At 37.4% G+C, this 17,605-nt stretch overlaps 1 protein-coding gene across 3 annotated transcripts in view; it reads left to right on the plus strand.

The window, feature by feature from the left end:
• The window catches only part of TBL1XR1 (TBL1X/Y related 1), a 113,799-nt gene that overhangs the window by 59,092 nt on the left and 37,102 nt on the right, over window positions 1-17,605 (plus strand). The window contains exons 3-4 of one of the 3 annotated variants that reach the window (XM_080623078.1): window positions 4,669-4,716; window positions 14,820-14,887. The exons of 1 other annotated variant lie outside the window; for it this stretch is intronic. The gene's annotated coding sequence lies outside the window, so the exon portion shown is untranslated. The remainder of the gene's footprint in view (window positions 1-4,668; window positions 4,717-14,819; window positions 14,888-17,605) is intronic. One more of the 3 variants, XM_080623076.1, reaches the window with a different exon arrangement.

Genomic DNA, 17,605 nt, shown 5'->3' on the forward strand with positions numbered 1-17,605 from the left:
TTTTAGTAACACCTAGAAAATCATTTGTTTTGGGAATCTTAAATCTACTAAATATTTGCTGAATGAAGAAAGAATCCTAGACAGAAGCGTATGAGTAACGTTTTGCCTCACACTGTGGGATAATGGCTGCAAATTTCTAGAGCTTCAGCTGTTTAATAAAGCATTCCCTAACTCAGCCCAGCAGATGAAGCCAAGAACAGAAAAGTGCCTGTTCCCATGATCCTTCCTTTCTTGTCTCAGCCTGTTCCCTCAGAATGCTTCCCTGCTTGCTAGGCTTTAAGCTAGGTCAGTGCTCATATTTCTGCTGCATTCACTGGGGCTCAGCAAGGACCTATCTGTAGGAAACTGCTTGCTGTATGGTTAAAAAATAAAAGAAATGGCATTCTCTTGCTATAGGCTGTATATAGATTGTTTTTTTCCAAATGCACAATAGACTTCTTACTTAGCTCTTTATTGTTTTGGTTTTTTTGTTTTGTTTTGTTGTTTTTGGTTTTTTTGTATAAACCAAGAGCCAGCACTTAATCCTTATTTGATACTATAAATACTTCATTTCACTATCCAGAGAAGTTACTTAATGTAGATAAAGATGGCAGTATTTAACATTGTATTTTCCTAACTCAGAAACAACTAGCACTTTCAGGGATGACTAGAAAAGCTATGTTGCATCTTGGCACTTTCATTATCTTTAAATACAGTTTGGTGTTTTTATCTCCCACAGAAGAGGCAGGTGTGTTTTTATGGGGTGTGCTAGGAAGACAGAATCAGCAGCAGCAGTGATGCAGACTATGTGGAGCACCTTGATTGGTAAGAGGAGTAGCAGGTGGTCTGAGGAATATGTATTAAGACAAAACAACAAAGTCCTTTATAGGAGATTTTGTTGTTGTTGACAGTTTATGGTTTTTTGTTGACCTTGGCTGGTTATATTACAATCTCTTCAAGCACAGGAACAAAGTCTTACATGTTTGTGCAACATTAGCACAACGGGGCCCTCATCTTGGAAAAGGGCCTTTGGAATGCTGCTGTTACCACAAATAAATAGTGGTAATGTTCATAACATCTAGCTTTAATTTAGTGAAGGTTCCTTCAGCAAGAAGAGAAGTACCTGAAATAGCAGAATAGAAAAATCAAGTAAAATGCAAATAATCCCTGTGATCTGTTGCATGTGTTGCTTCTTAATTGTGTGTGTATTTTGTAGTTCTTTTTGTACAGTGCCATTTTATCCAAGTGTATATAACCACATCAGAGTTTTTACAAGAGTTTGTATCAGCGCATATTGTGATTTGTACTCTGATAGTAGTGATGGTGACTACCAGAGGTTTTTTGGTTTTATATAATCTTGGCTTTGCAGCACTGTAATTCATTTGCTGTCTGTTTTGCAGTGCAGAGAAGTGATATAAACTCTGCACATAGACTTGTTTGGATTTTTCTTCTCTACAAGTCATCAAAGCACAGCTGCGTGGGCTGCCACCCACTCCTCTGCATGCATACCTGCTCATTTTCCTCTGAGGCACTAATTTGTAGTAGCTTCGGGTTTTTTCCTCGTGTTTCAGTGTTACAAGTGGAATTGAGGGGCATGGTAAATAGAGATGAACTTGGTTACATATGGCTACTCTGTGAAAAATGCAGCTTGTTTATGTCTAGAAATTGGGTCAGGTTTTAATTGCATTGTCAGGGTACCTAGGTCTTAAATAGTTTCCCTCTCAGTATAAAAGGGGACAAAAAAAGTATCTGCTATTATCTTTTTCTGGCACTAACAAAAATATATTCTGTATGTATAAATGTAAAGTATAATAGGTCTAGAAAGCCCTACAAACTTTTAACTACTTGCAAGTGCTCTGAGTTTTCTTTTGACAAAATGAGCTTTTTCCCTTTCAGTAATATATGTTATGGCATATCTACAGCAAACCTCTTTCTCATCTGGTTGTTGCTTTCTGAGTAGACAGATGAGTTTGCTTCACCTGAGGCAGAAAATAACATTTTTATATATTTTGAATTATATTTTTAAGAGTCTAGCAGCTTTAGGAGCCGAAGTTCAAGTCAATGATCACTTGACAGTGCTGCCTCATTCTTCCACCTCAGACTGCCTTACATAGCCTGAATAAGGCTTTTGCTCTGATCTTTATCCACAGAGCTTGTATAAGTGAGTAACAGTGTCTGCTTTTCTTGCTTAACTGCACAGTGTCATCGGATTTGATTCTCTTAACTGCAGTACAGGTGAAAAATATGATGGCAAAGTACTTATTGTTTCTATGGTTATATAATAGCATATTCAGTTATAATAACTTCAATTCGGGTAATATATTAACTGATTAATGTTGTTAAAGTCAGTGGAAAGGCAGCTTCCCTGGTTTCTCTGAGGGGGAATACTCTTACCAGGGGATGGACCAGATTGACCATGAAGTCTGTGGTTTGGTTGGTGGAAGGCAGCCCTCAGCGGTAGCAGGGAACCTGTGGGATACACAATAGTCATCTGAAGAAACAGCATGTAGAAATGGGTGTTAATCTGTCAGCAGGAGGGGTCAAGTGTCTGTTATTGGCTTGTTCTGTGGTTTGAAGAAGTTTTTGTTGTGGATTTTTGAGTGGTCTGTCTGAGCCAGGACTTCCCAGAAAACCACTCGCCTTCATCTCCATAACGTTCTCAAACCTAAAATTCTATCCCTATTTCTATTAAGACTAATTAAACCGTAAAAATTGTATCAAATGTCCTTCCCTCTGTAATGCCAGCTTTGCCTAGGGTAAGTGTAACTAAAACATAATTGTAAAATGAAAATAGTCTTTTCGTTCTGCTGATACTGTTTGCATGTTTTAAGATAAGCTGTTGCATTAAGCTTATTGGAATAGGAGAAAAATCAAAGATAGGAACTAGGTCTTGACTTGATTCCGGTTTGATACAAAGCAGGCAGTGTGAGATCGATTGCAGTGTTCCAGCTTCAGAGACAAATTTGCTTATTGATAGCGGGGCTCCTGTTATTATTCATAGGTATAAGACGTGGATCTGCGCAGTCATTGCTTGAGTGAAAATTACTGATAGTGGAGACTTTCACTTAGCTGGTCAAGCCCACCCTAATCCTGACAATTTTTAGATAATTTCCTTAATGTTTGAATGTTTTCAGCACATATATAGCAAAAGCACAGCAAGGGATAGATAGGACTGTGTTCATCTTTTCTTTTTTACCTCGTTTTCAAGTACCTTTTAGCTTTCCTGCTAAATGTGTGACAGTTATTAGAAAAATTAAGTTGTACAATGGATATAAAAATATCTCGTGTGATGAAAGTGGCTTTGGATCCCAGCTGGCTTTGTATTTTGTTTCTTCTTCCAGCTCTTGTTTCTTTTTCTCAATTTTGAATCCTCTAGTTTTTAATAGTTACAGTGTTAAAGTGAATTTTAAGATAAAAGGAAGATTTAGGAAATAGAAAAACATAGACAATGCTGTTACCAGATAGCAAATGACATTCTTAATAATTCAGTGTTCTCTTCAGTCCTGATGGATTTAAAAGTAAATAGACAACATGCAAAATTAGTTGCAGCTACAGTTGATTTCTTTGTACAAATACTTTGGTATGCATAAATACGTAAGAAATTAAACAGCTGGCACAGAGTCTCTGGTTTTGTCCAAATCTTAAGACTAGGAGTATGATTTTATCTATTTATTTACAAGAATAAGAGCTAGCTCTAGAAAGGTGTCGTGGTTTAAGCCCAGGCCGTAAATCAGAACCACGAAGTCCACTTCCCCCCCCCACCTTTCTTCCCTCCGCTCCTGGAGGGATGGGGAGGAGAATCAAAAGAATGCAGCTCCCACGGGTTGAGATAAGAACAGTTTAATAACTAAGGTATAACACAAATCACTACTGCTACCACTAATAGTAATAATGATAAAGGAAATAACATGCAAGAGAATACAACCGCTCACCAACCGGTACCTCGCCCCCACCCTGCCATGATCCAGCCCTTCCGGGAACTCTCCATTCTACATCCCTCGGCATGACGTGCTGTGGTATGGAATACCTCTTTGGCTAGTTTGGGTCAGGTGTCCTGTCCCTGCTTCCTCCTGGCTTCTCCTCCTCCCTGGCAGAGCATGAGACTCACAAAGTCCTTGGTCAGGGTAAACATTCTGACCAGCAACTGAAAACATCGGCTTTATCAGTATTATTCCCAGGTCGAAAGTCAAAACACAGCACTGCACCAGTAGAAAAAATGACTGCTACTGCTAAACCAGGACAAAAGGCGTTCTGTAAAATGTGCTATTAGTAGGAGTGTGCTTCTGCAAGCTGATGGAAAGTGAAGTGATTTTTATACCAAGACTAAAGATGAGCAGCAGTGGTTACTGTGTTTCTCTTCAAGTCTATCTTTCAGACTTTTCTGAATATTCCAAATTAATCTGCCGTAAAACTATAAAATAAACTATTATCCACCGAAATGTGAGTACAGCTCACCTCTTGTTGAGGGGATGGTGTTCCTTAGTCTTAAGTGTTTTTAGAGAACTGTTTCTATGTAGTTCTCTTATTTCTGTTTCCTCTCTGTGGCAGACATACCCGAAGCAACGAGTTGCACTTCTCTCTCAGCAGAAGGCTTGAGGCAATTTAGTGTGTGTATTGCCAGGGTTTCTCCTGCCAGCTGTCTGTCTTCAGCGAACCTCTGCAGGATACTCCTTTCTGCTTTTTTTGCAGATAGTGTCAGGCATCTGGAGAGAGAATGGGAGGAGAACTGGTTTCAAGGTAAATCACAAAACACAAAACAGAAGCGAACTCAGTGGATTAGGCCATATTCTTTAAAAATGTAGCTCTCTGCAGTGACTTTCAACCTCCTTTGAAATCCCTAACACGGTCTAGTTTTGCCAGAGGAGTCCATGAATTACATCATTTGCAAAAGCTACAGAGAAGAGGTGCCCCATGCTGATTGTACTCTACTTGGTTTCTCCATGATAGAAGAGAAGCCGGAGAGGCCATAGAGGGACCTCTGCGTTTCGGTAGGTAGCCATGTATATCGTGTATTTTCCGTTTTGCTGAGCTGGCAGTCACCAGGAGTATTTGGTCTCAACCCAGTGTGGTTTTGTGCAGGGTATCTTATGCAGGTACATACAGCTTCCCCCACTGATTGATAATATATGTTGTTAGAATTTGTTTCCCCTTTGCTGGCGACTCTTCCCTATAAATACAGTTTAAAGATGGAGTAGTATGTTGTATTGCGTTTCATGATGCATCAGTTGTAGTACTGGCAATCAAAGTCTCAGGATGGGAAGTAATAAAATTGGATCCAAAAATTCCTTATTATGATCTCCTTGATACTTGCTCCTCCCAGCATCACTGCTGCACAGGACCTTTTAAGATATGGCTGTTCCAGTGTCTGACCCAGCTTCATACCAGTGAATTACTTAATACCACTTTTTTTTTGTCTCTATGTAGACGTCTATATGGAAAAACATTTGCATCAGCTTACGTGGTGTAATAAAGACTATTAAAAACTAATGCGACTTCTGTACATATAGTTGCCTATAATGAAAGTTATGTGTTAATTTGGGAAGGTGCACAATAGGGGTATTGCAATTTAGCAGTGGCTGACATGTCTTTCAAACCTCCCAAGTAGGTTGTACTATAAATACAGTCTCTTGTTTTGCAATTGACATTTTGCTAGTGGGTGGCTAATTTGAAGGGAAGTAGACCAGAGATCTAATATTAATAACTTAATAGCTATGTGGATATTTTAAGTCTATTTTTCTGCTTATTTATAGGCATATATCATTCGTCTATACTGTGTAGCCTTCTTTGCATGTATGTTTAATTCTGAAACTTTTGCTTTAGTAACATTCATACTTACGTGCCTTTGCAATCAAAAGCTTAAAAGCAATTTGGTTATATTTCTCAAAACCACTTTGAGTATGATGATTTCAAAGTAATGGCACTTAAACTGTTTTAAGAAAAACCTTGCTCCTGAAGTAAGGCCTGAGAGGAAAGCCAACAGTGCATTGTCTACATCTCACCTTAATTTGAGAGTCAAAGCAGCATTAGTACTATATGTTTTCCTGTGTGTAAATTAAGACATAGGGCAATTTTTAAGCATCCAGTGGAAGTGGGTAGCTCATAGGCAAACTGAAGAGGAATAAAATAGGAAGGAGCATGTCAAAGGAGCTTGATCCTTTGGCATTAGAGTAAAATGTGCATTCAAGTGCACATCACTTCTCATAGCACACGTTACTATACCAAAGAGACGTTATGTTCTGGTTTTCTTTGATGGGACAAATTTCCATGTAGGTTCATATCTCTTTTACCTACTCACCTTGCCTCCTGCCTTCTTTCTTGCAGTTACACTCGTCTGTAACTTAATAAGCATGTGTGATACTTGTCCTTTTTATGAATTCTTAAATGAATTTATAATAAGGCAGGAGGATTATGTGAGAGATGCATTATACTTTGCATATGCTTGATATTTTTAAATCTTTGTTATGTCACATACCCAAACATTTTCAGGTGCATTCCACTGAACTTGATAGAGCAGTGCTGCGGTACCCCAGGCTGTGACTGCTGACTGCAAAATTTGTGTGTGTTGTCTTTGCATCTTTTCCCTCTTGTGCAAGTAACTTTGCTATGAGCGCTCAACTCAAGGGAAACAAAAATTGTTTCCCCACTATTTGCAGAGTTTGTTATTCATTTAGCTAGCTGCCTTAAGAGGTTTAAGCGGTGTACTAGAAGGTGTTTGCTGGATTAAACCCTACAGGCTGTTATCTGTGAAACTCACCTGTCAGTAGAAGCATCAGCAGTACCTTCAACCACACACTGCATCTTCTGCGTCTGTTGTGTGAGGAAAAGCCCATATTAGTTCCAAAGATCTAACAACACACAGGTGTACTTTGGAGGGCAGCGTGCTACAGCTGTTTGCTTGTTGGAGGGCATGGTTATCAGTGGTAGAGGAAGCATAGCACGGGGCTTTGAGCTTTCATAGTTCTCCTGGCAACTGCCAATGGCCTTCCAAAACTGATGAGCTCTTTGTATTGTATTTCTGCTGCCTATCTGCCCAAAGCTGTGTGTCTGCCTGTGTTTAAGTGTAGTTTGTATTGTCACTGTTGTGAAAGAAACAACTATGGATATACAGATTCTGTGCAGTTGCTTCCTTCCATTTTATTGCAGATATCCAAAGATTTCAATTTTAAGGTTTTTTTGGATTTTTTTCTGGCTCTTACATACTTCACTGTGCACGGTACAGCTCTGGGCAGAGAACCAACCCAAGACAATATGTTGTGTTACTGATACAGAGAGCTTAGCTGGAGAGATTGGTGTTTGAAGGATCACGTGGAATCCAGGCCATTTCAAGAACTGCTTAAGGTTCAGTTATTCTCCATTGATAAAAGTCAGCTGGTAGTGTCTGTCCAATTCACAGTGGTCCAAGAAAGAACTGACACCATGAAAGCACACGCCTACTCTGGTGATGAGAGTTGTCTATGAAGGCAGATAATGATGCCCATGTTTAAACTCTGCAGGGCACTTGAAGCGTGATTTCTCTCGTTTCACAATCAGCTTGAGGCATGTTGGGAGTGACTGTCAGGGCGTTGTTTTGTAGCTTTTGACCCTTCCCCATGTATTTTTCTCACTCTTCTTACATGACTGTACTTGGTTTTATTTTTAGTTCCAGACTCTGGGAATAAAGTATCTATGCATGTGCTTATTGCATGTTGTCCTGTGTGTAATGTAGCTCTGTTGATTTCACTGTAATCATGAGAATCCATCATAAGGTGCACACTTAATCTGCCAAGATTTATAGACAAATTTTAAGATTCTGTAGTAGTTAAAAAAGATAATTTTACAAACCTCTTTCATTTCAGGTGGCATTTTCAAGGTTCTCTCCTCTGCTAAGAATCGTATCTGCATCTGGGCAGTCCCACTTGTCCTTGCAATATTTACTTGCTAATGTTTTCTATCAAAAATAGTAAACCGTTTTTGCAAAGTATTAATATGTCAAGCCACAACACTTTAAACGTCTTAAAAACCTCTATGCCAGTCATGGTACTGCAGTGAAAATGTCTGTCAACCACTGTGCACTAGAAATATTATTCCTGTGCAAAGTGCTCATGTTTTGAACTTCTGCTGATCTACCAACACATTCAAGGAACTTCCAATGCCCTGTGAAGAATTGCAGGCAATGGCAATAGACTGTCCCATTTGTTGGAAGTAAACAAGTTAATGAGTAACTGTCACACCTACCTAAGTTTTGAGGTCTGGGACTTTCAATGGCTGGATTTCTTGTTTGGTTTGGATATGTTGACTTGGAATCTATTCTTCCATCTGAATCGATTTTTGACCTTTTTTCCTCAAGTTTGCCTAGTGTTACATAAGTATCTCCGTATGCGCTGCTTTAGCATTTACAGGTCTTAAGATAGTATTTTTGTACACAAACACATAACTTTAAGAAAAGCACCAAAAATTAGTGTCCTTTTGCACACATTTTTTAATCTCATATTATTAAAAGCCCTTTGAGTCTGAAAATTGAGTAATGTAACTTTCTGCAAACATGCATATTTTTAGTGTAATTGGAAGATGTTTAGAATTACTTTCTTTAAGCCTGTACAGCCAAGAAACCAATTATAAGCATGGTTAGAAAGTGATAGCGTGCATTAGTCAGATTATAACAAGGTTCCAATAATGTAAAATTGCTGCACGACAAATTAGTTTGTATAGATTTTGACAGTTGTTGCCTTTAATAAACTAAATTATTAAGCAATACACAGCTGCAGTACTTCCAGAATTGGAGAAAACCAGACTTCTATTTCCTTGTCAAAATCTTTTCCATAGAGCAGGACTTAAGGCACTGGTAAGCCTGGTTTGAGTTGTTTGGTTGACTGTGAATCTCTGTCCCAAGATGATTTTTGTCTCTGTAAATAGATAATAGATTACAAGAGCTACTTCAAAGACTTTGTCAGGCACTTTTTTTTTTTTGCTGTTAGTCTGATGGATGCATTCACAGTCTTTTGGGTTTGGGTTTTTTTTTTTCAATGTAATTTATGGAAAAATCATGACTAGATTAATGCTGTCTGTTTATTTTCACTACAAACCTGAGCCAAGAATTTAACTCGAGTCTCCTGAGAGAATGCAAGAGAGATGTGTGTTGTAACTCCATATACATATATCAATTGCAACTTTGAAATAGAAGAACCTGTCTTTCCCTCTAGTAAAGTGTTACTACAATGCTATAAGTGAAAGCAAAATCTACCTAAATTCTTGAAATCAGGCTACTCTGTAGCTTTCTTATGGTTTCAGGTCCTGAGCTATGTTCCAGCTGCAGACTTGACATGTATTGTGGCTGTCAAATGATGTTTGTGCGTACATGGGCAAATCTCTATTTTAATGATATGTACTTTAATTAGGTTCAACGTAATTATGATATAACCTGGTTTTGGTCCAGTTTAGGACCAAATCCCAGTATTTTTAACATGCATAGACAAGCAAATTAAAGTCCAGTTTGAAGTGAGTGCTCCATCCCAGAAGTGCCACTGATATTTATTCAAAAGGAACTGAGGCTCCTGCAAGACATGGTCACTGCCTAGCAGATCGTCTCTTCACCTGTCACAGTCCAAAAGCAGCAAGGGCAGACCTTGTCTCTGAATGTCCTTAGCTGTAGTTGCTTGCAGTGTTTCATCTCTCACACTTTTCTCCTGGGAGAGCATGGTGGCACTGGCTCAGTGGGGGTAAATGGAAAGATGAAGGCCGCTTGTTCTGTTTGTGGTGGTATTGGGTGAACCTTTCTGTTCACAAATGCACAACACTATAAAGCTCAAAAACCTGTCTGCTCAATGTACCATCAAAGCTCATGTAGATGTACACAGTAGTGCTTCCTTGGTGTGCCCCTCAGCAGCTAGTCAAACAAGACTTTCTGAGCACTACCAATGCCCTCTGAAAATACCCTCTGCACTTCTTAAATCGTTAAAAGGTGAATTATGGAAATGACAGTGAATAAGGAGGAGAAGATGTGCATTCACTTGGGGAATTGATACTGCCTTTAGGTAGTCAAGGTAGAACAGTAATGTTTTACAGATAAAGATCTTAAACTTCATAGTTTCATTTTCAGAACCTGAAATAAGTGTTTTGCTAACAAGTAAAGTTTTAATAGTACAGTTACGCTTGAAGATGCAATAACGCTGAAGCTTTGTTTGTCTGTAGCATTTTAATCCATGCATACGTTTTTCAGGATCTGAGTAGATTCTCTCATGGGTAAGTCTCTTTTATTGGGATTAGGGCTGTTAGCGGTTTTGGAGTCTGCCTCTGTGTTCTGAAGTTACTGTGTCTGCTATTATCAAGGAAATATTTTTATCATGTTTACTTTGTGATCATAAATATTATTCAGTGAATTGAGATCTTAAACTTTGCATGTGATAAATGCTTTATTGTCAGTTTAACTTCTGATGCTATGTTTGGTTGTGCTGTGTGTAAGCTTCAAATTATAACAAAATACTTAGCAGTCAATGCAGTCCTACTTGAAAATTAAATAGATTTGCTTACATTTCATAAAGCAGCTCTAAGAGGCTAACATGAATTTTTCAACCCAATACTTTGGTTTTCTCTAAGCTGCCGCTCCTGTTAGTTGTGTGTTTTTCTCAGGTGTGACAAAAAAGGGATCTGTGGTGCTGTTTGCAGAGTCAAAATGGAAAAGCAAATGGTTTTGTATATGAACCAACCCTTATTTTGTCAACGCATTACTTGGATTTCAGTTTCTCTGCTGGTGACATTTGTTGGTTGGATGGTCTTTGAAATAGAGGGATTAGAGGGAATAAGTTGTAGCAAGCAGATCAAATATCTCACTGGTAACATTTGGGTTTATGCAAATGAAGAATGAGAAGCAGACCAGAAATTACGCTGCACTCATAGGACAGACTGAAAATAAGTCCTTATTCATGCATCGAGCTCTCTGAAGATCCAAATGTGTGCATTCCTTTAAGTTCAAGAGAAAGGCTTACATTTTTGTATAATGTCAGTTTATACTGAATTCTTTTTCTCTACATGCACATTTCATTGCCTTAGTAGCAGTCTTTGTTATAGTAATATGGAAAGAAAACAACATCAAATACCATTAATAGGTGTTCTCGTGGGGAAAGCAGCAGTAAACAATAGTTCCTAAAAGTAGGTAATTTCTATCTCCCTAATGGGCCACTTTCAATTTATAAAATGCACATCGGTACTTTTTTTATGAACATATAATTCACTTTTTTGTCTTTTTTTCCCTAACTATATGTGATTTAATATCAAAACAAGCAAAAACCCTAGACAGTCACTCAAAAAAGAAATGTTACTTGTTTGGTTGGAAATAAATTTTTGATTATTTTTAAAAACTTGCATTGACTTAAGAAGTCCCAGTCTAATAGTAGTAAAGATTTCAGTTACAAGTCATGGAAGAGAAGAATCTATAATGAAAATTGCTGCCCAAAAGCATGGGAAGCTTTTAAGAGATTAAGTCAGTCTCTTTTGAATAGTTATATTCCTTTAATTTAGAGAAATACAAGACACACTCTTCCCTATGTTTCTTTCAGTTAGCAAAATGAAAAAGGTTGTGGAAATAACCGCACCCACTAAATGGGTAAGTAGGACTGCTTGCTGATCAAGGAGCATGCCCTAGTGGCAGGTGAATCCAGTGTGGCCTTCTCGGATACCCAGCCCTCCAACTTCACCGATATCAATCAACTGCTACAAGGAGGAGAGTGACGTTTTCACAGAATCTTTTTAATTTTACCATCGATATTTCTGTCGTGTGCCAAAACAAGTGTGATATGTGTAAATGTGGCATCATCACAGGTATTGGTGGTAGCATGATAAAGTTCCCGCTCTGTAATTAATTTTGAAATGGGAAAGTAATGTGTATTTTCATACACACAGAAATTTTAAGCTGCAGAGGGAAAGATTTCATGCTAACAATGCACAAATTCATACGGAGTGAGAGCATTTTAGTAACAGATACAATTGTTAAGCTTGCCAGTTAGCATCATGTAAAATGTTGTGGCTGATTTTGAGAACCCGTCTTTGCAGTGTTATCTGTTTTTGTCCTCTCCCTGAGGCTTGTAAATCTTTTCAGCCATTCCCCTCCTGCTTAACTTTTTTGGTTTTGCTTTTGTTTTCCTTTAATGAGACTGCAGGTTTGCAGTTTGATTCTTTTCAGATTCTCTGAAATATGTGTAGATAGGCATGCATCTTGTAAGAAAGAGAAATAAAAGATGAAGTGTGTAACTATGAAGCAACCCACAGCATTACCACAGAATGAAAGTTTCAAGTTTGGATGTAGTAAGGAAAATTCTACCCTATGGTTATAGGTAGGCACCCTGTGATGTTGTTCATTTCATCACATTGCCTGAAAGAAGTATAATTAAATGTGAAGTTTATATCCAACAAGCTACAAATTCTGCTAACATCACTAAAACAAAAAAAAGTGAACATATTCCCTATCTGTAACTCTTTGCAGCACATGCAGTAAATGTTATTTTTTAATTTGAAGCAGGATAAAAAGAATTTCCAGAATAAACATAAGTTAGTGGATTCTTTGATGGTCACATTATGTGGTATAAGTGTCTTCAGAAGTAGATGGCAGTTGGGATCTATGTGAAAAATTACTTTTGTCACTTAGTGATTCTTAAAAGACCTGTTAAGTTTGGCTGTGCGTTTAATTCTTGCTTAGCTCTCAGCTCTCTCCATCCCATGGCAAGTTAGTTAACTGTAAACAGGTTTCCTGTTGCTGTCATAGGGAGGCTAGCGTAATGATGAATTTCTGGTATTTTGGGTGTGTTGTGTGTGTGTGCTCAGTGGAGAGTTGTGGAGAAGAAAGAAATTCCTGTTACAGCAGCTTCTCTTGAGGGTGGGGGTGCTACACCACTCTCCTTCTGGTTCTTTCTCCTGTTAGGCATCGTTTTTGGGGCAGTGTCAATTATTTACTTGAAACAGAGTTTAAATGAATGAAAAATATTTAGTGTAAACTTACATTCTTTGAAGTTTTTATGTTTTAAGTGTTTAATTGTTTCCTGTTGTTTGTTCAGCCAGCATGATCTGCATAGCCTTTCAATGGCCTTTTGCACTGTCATTCATTTAGTGTTAATATTGTATAAGTGTGTTAAATTTTGCTTCTGATGTTTTTTTAATTAAATTTTATCAGAACAGTTGATATATAGAGTTAGATTCATAGAAATATAGTACATAATAGCCTAGTAGAGAACTAAAATTACATTCATACAGGGTCAGGCCCTTTTCACTTACCTTGTGAGCTACTCTGAGGAAGTGGTGTTACAGAGGAGGACCAGAACGCTTCTGGTGGTGGTACTGGAGTGTTTTTCTCAGAAATGCAGTAATGAATAAACTGACTTCTATTATGAGGAAACTGACGGATCTCCTCGTGATGCTATGTAGCATTTACTTCTCCCACCTCTGGGTTGTGGTATTTATATATCTCATTCTGAAAAGGAGAATAATTAATAAGTAAATATTAATTAAAGAAATGTTGCATTTTCCTTATATGTTGTGGAGGCTATCGCCATCAGTGTTCATGGCATTCACCCTTTTCTTGCCCAGGGTGTTTCCTGTAGTTTTGGAGGCTAATGTCCGCTCAGCTGTCAGGGGCTCTGCAGGAATGAGGAAGAAGTTTATTTGAATCTCTTTGGAATTTAAACATGGAAAATGATTGCTGACCCAAATACTCTCTAGTTCCTCAATCAAAACAAGGAAGAAACATTTTTCAAGTCTTGCTCTGCTTAGTAACAGACTAAATAGCGAAAGGTTTCTTAGAGGTCAATGATTATTTTTAAGATAATGGAAATTCTGAAGTGCTGTGTGCCGTTTAAGGCATGTGTTGCCTTCCTTGGCCTTAGTCCTTATTTTAAGGAGGTGTTTGGGATGTTTCAGTGTTATTTGTAATGTATTTTGTGAGCCTTTGTGGCTGGAGTTCAGTATTCAGGAAATAGTTTGCTGTTTTCATGATCCTCTTCATTTTGGGCAGGGTTATATATTTTACTAATTTGTTGTTTGAAGCAGGACATACTTTCTCTTGATGTGTGGATTCTTTTCTTGGGGTGCCCAGATAGCGTTCATGTGCCTCTACATTCAAAGATTTCTCTTTAATCCCTTAATTTATGTAAAATTGTTCTTTAATGATTTAATCTGTAATGAATATTGGTGGTAGGAATAATCACTATGTTATACAAATATAGGATCAGTAATTGTTCTGATCACATAGGGAGTGTTTAAGTTTTTAAGGTGCTTGTGGAAATTAATTCCATGAGGATATTTCAAGGATTTTTTCATATCACATGTTCTTTGTGATTTGTTGGTGTTAAATTCAGATCCAAAATGGTCAGTTTTGAAAATGCTGGGTGGTTTGATCATGGCCTTGTGTTTTGTGTTTTTGGTTTTTTTTTTTATCTGGCTATTGAATTTTAGTTTTATACTTTAGCTTACATTAAAATAAGCTACCACATCAATACTTAGCCATTTGTAAACTTTAGTCTGAATTCTTGTAAAGTTCCCCTTTGTCAATATGGGCAGCCAAAAAGAACAGAAATTCCTTTAAAGCTACTGTTCTGTTCTGTGCTGGGGTTTTGTTTTCAACTAAAAAAATGAGAAGAGGGTAGAGTTAAAACTGTGCCTCTAATTTTTTTACATAAATTCGATATAAGTAGTCAAAAGATAGTCTTTAATTTTTTTTCAATTATTTTCTTATCTAAACGTGTATTGTAGTCAGTAGGAAACTGAATGTTGTTCTAATGCTTTCAATAAAAAGACTAGTAGAAAAATAGCTTTTATCCTTTTTTCATCCTTTAAAATAAATATTGATAGAAACTATCATAATATGGTTTGTGTTACAGGTGGTGTAATACCAAGGGCTGTACTGCTGCCACATCACAATTTTGTGGGGTTTCAGAGAGTAGTTCTGGTAAGGACACGCAATGATTTATCTATTTATTTGTCATAAAAGTGGACTGGTAGTTTGGTACAATTTAGTATTAGCAATTGCAATTACATGCATTTACAGTATTTGTTAGGTTTCAGTTTCTGCAGTCCTCTGAATATTTACATTAAGTATTCTTTTATTCAGTGGTCTTTAACAGCTCCTTTTGGAGCTGTTACTGTCTCGTGTAAATCCATATTCATTTTGTTGAGAGTTGTGGTGGGTATAACACATCAGTTCACAGCATGGAAATATTAATAAATGGACCTTTTGACAAAGCACCTTGTAAAAATCGTATTGTCTACTTGAAGTGTGGACTCACTATTGCCTTAGTGTGTTATTAGGTTTTAAAAATTGTGGGGGGGGGAAAATACTGTTTTTTGATCATAGTCCTTTTTTATTTTCAAGCACTAAAGGCTTGGCTTCCTAAAGGAAAATTTGAATATGTGGTTCAGAGGGCAAATACCCAGACCATGAGCTGTGACTAGTCTCCTTGTCTTAAATTTAATGTACGACTTTGTGATTGTTTTCTTTATATATCTGCACTCTCTCTACCCTTTCTTTTGATTTTGCACTCTTGCCTTTAGTGTATTTTCTTGTCTCTTCTCTGAATGGCCAGAGTTACTTTTTCTAATAAAGGCAAGATTGATTCTGAACCAGTCTATAGACAGCCATGCTTAAGTATTGTGCAAGAGCACAATTGAGTATTTGTTCTTTCAGCAGTGGATAACTGTCATATTTGTATCTGTAGAATCTTTAATATATACTGTAATTTAACAAATGTCTTGTGGGTGTAGCAGATGTCTTTTCTTTCTTTTTTCTTCCTTTTTTTTTTTTTAAATCACATTTCCTTAAAGTTTTTGGCAAGCTGTATTAGTGTACTATCTTAGGTCTATAGAGGGTACTCAAAGACAGAGAGAATTTGTTTTAACAAAACTTACATTGCAAGTAGACCCCCCACAAGGTGGAGAAGGATATTGCTGACTGTTCTTTATGTCCTTCCTCTTGTAGGGAACCGTTGTACTGGCTCTGCTTCAAGAAATCACTTAAGAAATTGAAGTCGGTGGGACTAGAATATGTTTAAATATTCTTCTGGGTTGATCTGTATCTATGTATGCTTTCACAAGCTTTTTACCATTTCCTAAAAACAAGGTGGGGTTCACAAGAAATTCTTAATGGGATTCTCTAGTCAACCTAAGAAGCTGGTCTTTCTGTGTTGGAGATTTGGGTAGGAGGGGGGCTTGCTTGAGAGGGCTCTGGAGGCTGATAAATTAGGGAAGCAAAAGGTGCTATTTGAAGATGCAAGTGAATTGCTGTAAAGACTGAAGCCATTTTCCCTGCTGTCATTGCATTAGATTGGTCTATCTAAAGTATTTGGGCACTGTACTATTCACATTATATGGTTTGCTGCTCTATAGGTACATTATACCTTGAGCATGCACAAATCATGCATGTAGGCTTATTTAGAGTTTCTAAATCTTGGACTGGAAGAAAATAAGCTTTCAGATTTAGATGAGAGAAATGGCATAGTGAAGTTCTGAGAACCGTTACTCAAGAATGTTAAATGGCAATTCTGCAAAGAAAAGACATCACAGCTTTATAAATATTGTAAGAAAAGAAAGATGATGGGAGCTCTTTGGAGTCTGAGAAATGCTGAAAATTTTTCAAAATGTTGTGAGCAATTTTTGCAATGCTTATTAAATTATAATGTCATGTGGAGAAGTCATGGACTTCTTCCTCTCTATCATCTCCTTATTTTCAAATAATGCTTCTATTACTGGAAATGGGTTAGCAGAATTTTTCATGTGTGGAACCTGTTATTCAGTGTTTGAGGTAAGGTAAAGATAACCTAATATGGCGCTTTTCTTTTTGTGAAAAGCTATCTAATTTGTTTAAATCTGAACTAGCAGAACTAGTTCCTGTGATTGCTTAATTCTACAAAAGATACAGTAAAGGTCATTTGTGGGACAATTTGAAGGCCGTTTCAGTGCAGCTGCATATGCAATGGTAGCCTGCAGTTATAAGACATAGTGTATTTCCATCTGCTGATATTTTAACTTGACTAAGCAAAACTTTTCTCTACACAAAGCTATGATCATATTTCCAGCTGCACCAGTAGAGAAGACTCTTTAATTCAAAATAGAACCTTTTAGTGGGGGAGAGGGGGTTATCCTATTACGCAGATGATGTATCCTCAGGTTGTGAATAGTTTGCTTCAAAGGGCATTAATTAAAAGATTAGTGAGAGCAGATGTCTGATGTTGTCCTGAGCAGTCAGAAAGAAGAGGAAATGTCCTGGGTTTGAACTTTTTATCTTAATTGGATCCTTTGTGACTCTAGCCCATTTGATAAGGGTTTCTTCAGTAGACTCTTTGCTTCTGCTGTACAAAGCCAACAGTTTTAAATTTTAACGGTTTTATGCATGTGTCTAGGCATTCATGCAAGCATTCGCATACAGCTTCTAAGGATGCTTCCCTCCAAAACAGAAATTTTATATACAGCATGCTGCCTCGGCATAGCTTTTCTATATCCCATGTTCTATATGGAAAAACAAAAATAGTGTTCTTTTAAACTGTCTTTTAATACTTTTTTTTCAATCTTGTTGTATATCTCTCTACAGGTGTATTCAGGTGTCTTTTAAAATTAGCAGTAAGAACATTATGCTTTTTTAATCTTCTAAGATCGTCAATGCAGTTGCTTCTAC

The sequence above is a fragment of the Psittacula echo genome, assembly GCF_963264785.1.
Source record: "Psittacula echo genome assembly, chromosome: 7".
In the NCBI taxonomy this organism is placed as follows: Eukaryota; Metazoa; Chordata; class Aves; order Psittaciformes; family Psittacidae; genus Psittacula; species Psittacula echo.